A 7,180-nucleotide genomic window follows, 5' to 3' on the forward strand; every position below is an offset into this window, starting at 1 on the left:
GTACTGCCTGTTAAACCGGCTATCATGCCACAATATAGCTCGGGAGCTTCACACCCAAGGGGCCAAAGAGAGTCTGGTTGCTATGCACAGCTCAAACATAGGCACCCAATGAGCACAGCTCACAAAGTTACTTGGGGGCTCTTTGTGTAAAGTAACAAAGAGTTTGAAAGGACCCTTGTAATTGGGTATCGACCCCTGGCTTGGAAGCCTGGTGTATTCACCTAAAACCCTGGGTAACCTGCCTTCATCAAGTAAGCCACTCCTATCCAGGTAATCCTGGCACGACCCGCCGAACGTTTGACAAGTCAATCTTATACAGACCCTGAACTTGTAAAAGTTAAAATGACGATTGGTTAGTTGGAGGTCCATCTTAAAAGGCTTCGCAAAATGGTTTAATTCAGTGGCCTGGCAGCCCATGAAAAGCCTCGAATTTGGGCCTGGCAGCCCTTGAAAAGCCTCGACTACACGGTTTTCTTTGCCTTTGTCAAGATTTGTTCTCTGTTGATGAATTTTATGTTGAACCGGTGTTTATTGACCCGGTATGGCTTTTCAATCATCATATTAACCCAGCGTTTGTTAACCCGGCTTGGCTTTCAACTACAAGTTGTCAGACCATATTATCAAACTGGTGTTTTTAAAACCCCGGCCTGGCTTTGACTACATGTCGCCAGTTTGATCATCTGGTGTTCATCATAACCCGGCATGACTTATTACACACCATCATTACATGGTGAGAGTTGTAAAAACTCAAGATTTGGGTCTTCACCCTTACTACAATAAAAGTTGGTATACCAACTAAGTGATTTCATATCACAGGTATGAGTTATTTCATATTTATTCAGCTTTGGTTATTAGCCAGGCTTTGTCTTGGGCATTGTGACCCATTCGGCGGTAAACCGCCGGACAATTTTTTGTATGCACATATCAGGATCACATGAAATTATCAACGTATAATCAAGCACAACAAATATCATGGCGGATCAACAAAGTCATGCATCAGTACCACAGATCAAAGTATTTTAACTAGCCTATTACAAGGCGCTTTGAGGCCCAAAATAATGATTGTTTTTATAGATTAAAGTCTGTGACAATAACCAGATTGCCGAATCAAGATTTGTCACCGGGTTGATGTGATGTTGATGGATCTGCAGGCGTCGGTTCAACGTCCTCCTCTCCACCCAGTGGCTGGAAGTCAATAGTGGTCTAGTCAATCTGGGTTAAAGCTTGAAAGACAACCTCTTTGCTTATAAGATTTGATGGTTGAACGTCAGGAGCATAAGTGTGCTTACGAATTGGCGGAATAAGATTCTGCACTTCCTTCACAGCAGTGTCAACTTGATGGTTGTTGGCATCATAGAAGGACCGATGTGAAGTCAAATTCACCTCGTCAGCCAACTGACTTGCTACCGGACACATCTCCTTGGTAAGGGCTTTGAGGGCTTCATTATCAAATGCTGATCCGTTTTCTTGTTCATCCGGATAGCCCTTGGCGATATCAACTAGATCCAGGTCAGCTATCCATGATTTGGCACGAGTCAGCGCTAGCAAAGCGCCCGCTCTGGCAACCGATCGCTTCACCTCCTCTATCTGAGCAGGAGTCATTGAGAGCCTGGCCAAGGTATCCTTGATCAAGGTGGGTGCCGGTTTGTTGTACGAAGCTGCCGAGATGACTCGTTGTGCACCGGTATACAATTGCTCAATCAATGTGTATGATGCCTTCAACTTCATCCGCATGTCTGCGCCTAGATGAGCAATGCGGTTACCTGAAACGGTTTTGAAACTTAAATGTTAAACCGGCAGAGTTGAAGATACTTCAGAACAGGATATTATAAAATACTTACCAAAAAACGGCGGCTGTCGTGGCATTCACTTGATGTTTCAGCCCCGTCAGCTCTTCCTCCACCGGTTTAAGAGCTGCTTCGGCGTCTTCAGCCCGCTTCAACAAAGCAGCCCTTTCGGTTTCCCAGTTGGTGCTCAGTTTTGAAGCCATCTTTCAGTTGTTCCATGGCTGTTAAAGCGCCCTTTAGTTCCTCTTTGGCCTTTGAGGTCTCTTCTTGCTGAGACTTGATGTTCTCTTGAAGATCGGCGATTTGAGACTCTTGGGTCTTTATATGAGCCTACAAAGTCAGATGATAAAGCAGTTAATATCTCTTAAAGTCCCAAGTGCATAACAAGTTATACACTTGGCACTTGGGGCTAATGCGGATTGCTTCTTAAACTGGATATTTTAAAGTCCCAAGGTTCAATACAAGTATTAAACTTGGCACTTGGGGGCTAATGCCTAGTTGCTCATTTCCCAATACACTACCTCGGTCTTCCCCTGTCAATGCGTAAGCCCGCTACTTCTGCCCTTCAACCCCTCTTCGACAAGCTAGATGAAAAACTTCAAGACATGTGCTAGACCGTGGTCCACCTCGCTCCCACGTTATTCCACACCCACGTCGCCATGTCTTCTGTGACAAGGAAACCGAGGCCATGCCTCACCTCCTGGGCGGCTGCTCATTCGCTCGCTAGGTTTGGCATGAGGTTCTCTCTTGGAGTTGCGCCACAGCCACCATTCCCCGTCCAGATGACGAGTTCCTTGATTGGTGGGCCTCCACCTCATCTACGACAATGGCAAGCATGCACAAAAAGGGGTCTCTACCCTCGTCATCCTCACCACACGGTCACTTTGGAAGCACTAGAAATGGTGTTTCTTCTACTTAGAGCACCTTTCCTTCACTCACCTCATGCTCATCATCCAATACGAAGGTCGTTACTAGGCCAAGGCCATCGCCAAAGGATTGGCACATCTTTAGTCGGCGACATTGATTTCGGTTTTCTAAGGCGAGCACTGAAGAAAATATGCCCTAGAGGAACACTACAAGAAATATGTCAACTAGTGACCTTCTGTCAGTGACCCTGGAAGAATTGGTCATAGATCTATGACCATTTCAGACCAATTGGTCAAAAGCTGTTTGGGGGGCTCCAAACTCTAAACCATTGCGACCATTTTGGTCAGAAAAGTCGTAATTTCCTTATACGAAATGGTCACAAAGCAAATAGTGCTAGTTTGCTGCCTTATTTCTAGTTGTTAATGACCAATATAGATGGTCATAGCCTTGTAGATTGTGGTGGGTTGTGATGACTAGGCGTCATCTCATCAGTTTTGCCTATGTGTCATGTCCATGTGGCAGTTTTTGCCCTAGGTTGTGAAGGAACCTATATTTCTGTTATTCCAAAAATTCCCAAAAAATTCTCATAAATGTTTTGGATCATATCTTCATCAAATATGTCAAAAACATTCCTTGCCTAGTTCAAAAATAATTCGAAAATATTCATTTTCCTATTCTGTTCAAAGCAGCACTTTGTGAAGGAAGTACCACTTTGGCATGTCCAAATGGTATCCATTTTCTACAGTGCTTTCCTATGCCCAAATAACCATCCTCCACCAAATGCCAACTCAATCCATTCATTATTTTGAGCCCAGCTTCAACATTCGTATTTATGTCCAGTGTGGTACTTTGTAAAGCAAGTACCACCTAGGCTCCTCCTTTTGAGGTGAAAATTTGTGAAGACGGTCTTCTTAGTAACTGATCATCCTTAGCCAAAACTCACGCCCATTAGCCATGTGCATTTCCCGTACCGCAAATCAAACACTTGGCTGCTTATTCATGTTTGAGCATCGATCGGTCTCCTCGTGAGAATCTTATGTTGTCATTTTATTCCTAGCACCTACCTGGGAAGTGCCCAACCCACTAGACATGCCTAGGCCACCCAGAACACATGGCAACGCCACGGTCACGCGGTGACCAAGCGGCGGGCATGCGAGCTTACGCGTTCTAGAGTTGGGCCCCTCGGCCACCGTCCAAACCTCGATGTCTCGCCATCAAACCATGTATTTCTGAATAAATAGATACTTATTTACCTAGAAATGATTTTTTGAAAAAATAAAGAGCAAACTATGAGGCAGCTGCAGTTCAAATTTGACCCGCTTCGAGGTGAATCAACGGGAATTTGTCTTTTTCACCAGAGGTGGATCAAAAATTTTGACACCCAACCATTTTGTCAATTGTGCATTAAATATGGCCTAGTATTTTATAAAATTGATTAGGTCCAATTTTGCAACAAATATATGGTAGGTCCTTCACAAAAAAAAACTCATTTCAGGCACTCAGAAAATGGAAAATGGTTTTTTCGTCCAAAGAAAATGAAAACTTCCTTAGGCAACATTGTTTGCCATTCCAATATGCACCCTTGTGCACAATAAGAGATCATTTGAACAAACTATGCCATGAATGTGGCCATAAGATTGATCATTTGGCTTGAAAGCCATGGATCTTCACACTTGATAGCTCATTTCTGAGAACACTTTTTTAAAACAATTACCGTATTACAAGTTTATTATTTTTCCTGGAAACTTGGTCACATATAATGACACAATGCGAAGGTTTTCCAATTTTTTGATTTTTTTGAATTTTTATGCCCGTTTCAAAATGCGGTCAAAACAGCGGGCTTGACCGTTCCTTGCTAGTGGTTGAATCTTGGATTTTTTTGGTGTTTCTATGATTAAATAGATACTTATGTACCTAGAAATGATTTTTGGAAAAAAATAAAGAGCAAACTATGAGGCAGCTACAGTTCAAATTTGACCCGTTTCCAGCTGAATCGACGACAATTTGTCTTTTTCACTAGAGGTGGATCAAAACTTTTTTCACCCAACCATTTTGTCAATTGTGCATTATATATGGCCTAGTATTTTATAAAATTGATTTGGTCCATTTTTTCAACAATTATTTGTTAGGTCCTTCACAAAAAATCTCCTTTTGGGCACTCGGAAAATGAAAAATGAATTTTCCGTGCAAAGAAAATGAAAACTTCCTTAGGAAACATTGTTTGGAATTCCAAGATGCCCCCTTGTACACAATATGAGATCATTTGAACAACTATGCCATGAATGTGGCCATAAGATTGATCATTTGGCTTGAAAGCCATGAATCTTCACGCATGATAGCTCATTTCTGACAACACTTTTTAAAAATAATTTCCGTATTACAAGTTTATTATTTTTCCTGGAAACTTGGTCACATATAATGAAACAATGCGAAGGTTTTCCAATTTTTTGATTTTTTTTGAATTTTTTATGCCCGTTTCAAAATGCGGTCAAAACGACGAGCTTGACCGTTCCTAGCTAGTGGTTGAATCTTGAATTTTTTTGATGTTTCTATTATTAAATAGATACTTATGTACCTAGAAATGATTTTTGGAAAAAATAAAGAGCAAACTATGAGGCAGCTGTAGTTCAAATTTGACCCGCTTCCAACTGAATTGGCGGGAATTTGTCTTTTTCACCAGAGGTGGATCAAAACTTTTTACACCCAACCATTTGGTCAATTGTGCTTTAAATATGGCCTAGTATTTTAGAAAAATGATTTGGTCCAATTTTGCAAGAATTATTTGGTAGGTCCTTCACAAAAAAACCTCATTTGGGGCACTCGAAAAATGGAAAATGGCTCTTTTGTGCAATGAAAGTGAAAACTCCCTTAGGCAACATTGTTTAGAATTCCAAAATGCACCCTTGTGCACAATATGAGATCATTTGAACAAACAATGCCATGAATGTGGCCATAAGATTGATCATTTGGCTTAAAAGTCAAGAATCTTCATGCATGACACCTCATTTTTGAGAACACTTTTTAAAAATAATTTCTGTATTACAAGTTTATTATTTTTCTTGGAAACTTGGTCACATATAATGACACAATGCGAAGGTTTTCCAATTTTTTGATTTTTTTTGAATTTTTTATGCCCATTACAAAATGCGGTCAAAACGGCGGGCTTGACCGTTCCTAGCTAGTGGTTGAATCTTGGAAAACTTTTGATGTTTTTCTGATTAAATAGGTACTTATTTACCTATAAATGATTTTTGGGAAAAATAAATAGCAAACTATGAGGCAGCTGCAATTTAAATTTGACCCGCTTCCAGCTGGATCGGCGAAAATTTGTCTTTTTCACCAGAGATGGACCAAAGCTTTTAACACCCAACCATTTTGTAAATTGTGCATTAAATATAGCCTGGTATTTTAGAAAATTGATTTGGTCCAATTTTGCAATAAATATATTGTAGTTCCTTCACAAAAAAACCTCATTTCGGGCACTCGAAAAATGGAAAATGAATTTTTCGTGCCAAGAAAAGGAAAACTTCCTTTGGCAACATTGTTTGGAATTCCAAGATGCCACCTTGTGCACAATATGAGATCATTTGAACAAACCAGTCCATGAATGTGGCCATAAGATTGATCATTTGGCTACAAGTTTATTATTTTTCCTGGAAACTTGGTCACATATAATGACACAATGCGAAGGTTTTCCAATTTTTTGATTTTTTTGAACTTTTATGCCCGTTTCAAAATGTGGTCAAAACGGCGGGCTTGACCGTTCCTAGCTAGTGGTTGAATCTTGGAAAACTTTTGATGTTTCTCTGGTTAAATAGGTACTTATTTACCTAGAAATGATTTTTGGAAAAATAAATAGCAAACTATGAGGCAGCTGCAGTTCAAATTTGACCCGCTTCCTGCTGGATCGGCGAAAATTTGTCTTTTTCACCAGAGATGGACCAAAGCTTTTGACACCCAACCATTTGGTTATTTATGCATTAAATATGGCCTGGTATTTTAAAAAATTGATTTGGTCCAATTTAGAAATAAATATATTGTAGACCCTTCACAAAAAAACTCATTTTGAGCGCTTGAAAAATTAAAAATGAATTTTTAGCCAACTACGGCCAATTTTTTAGTCAACTACGACCTATTTAGAAGGTCATAACATCGTTCGTGTGTACTGCATTTTGATTGGTCCGTTGGCGCTTCACGCGGATCATGCATGGAACACCGTCAGATGATCGCGGATCCAACGGTAGTCCTCACCCCAAGCCCACATAAGCCGAAACCCTAGCTCTCACGATGCTCGTGGACTTTTTCCATCCACCCCGCCTCCTTTCTTTCTCCCCTCCCTCTCTTCTCCTTCCTCTCTCCCCTCCCCTGCGCCGCACGCCCTACTGCCGCCCCCGCGCGCCCTCACCTCTTTCGAGACCGCCGGAGACCCCCACCCTCTCCTCTACCCCACCACCGCCGGTGCCCCCAAGCCTCTACCACCACCACCACCGGCGCGCCGGAGACCGCGCGCGCCTTCTCCTTCTTTC

The sequence above is a fragment of the Triticum dicoccoides genome, chromosome 4B (assembly GCF_002162155.2).
Source record: "Triticum dicoccoides isolate Atlit2015 ecotype Zavitan chromosome 4B, WEW_v2.0, whole genome shotgun sequence".
Taxonomy (NCBI): Eukaryota; Viridiplantae; Streptophyta; class Magnoliopsida; order Poales; family Poaceae; genus Triticum; species Triticum dicoccoides.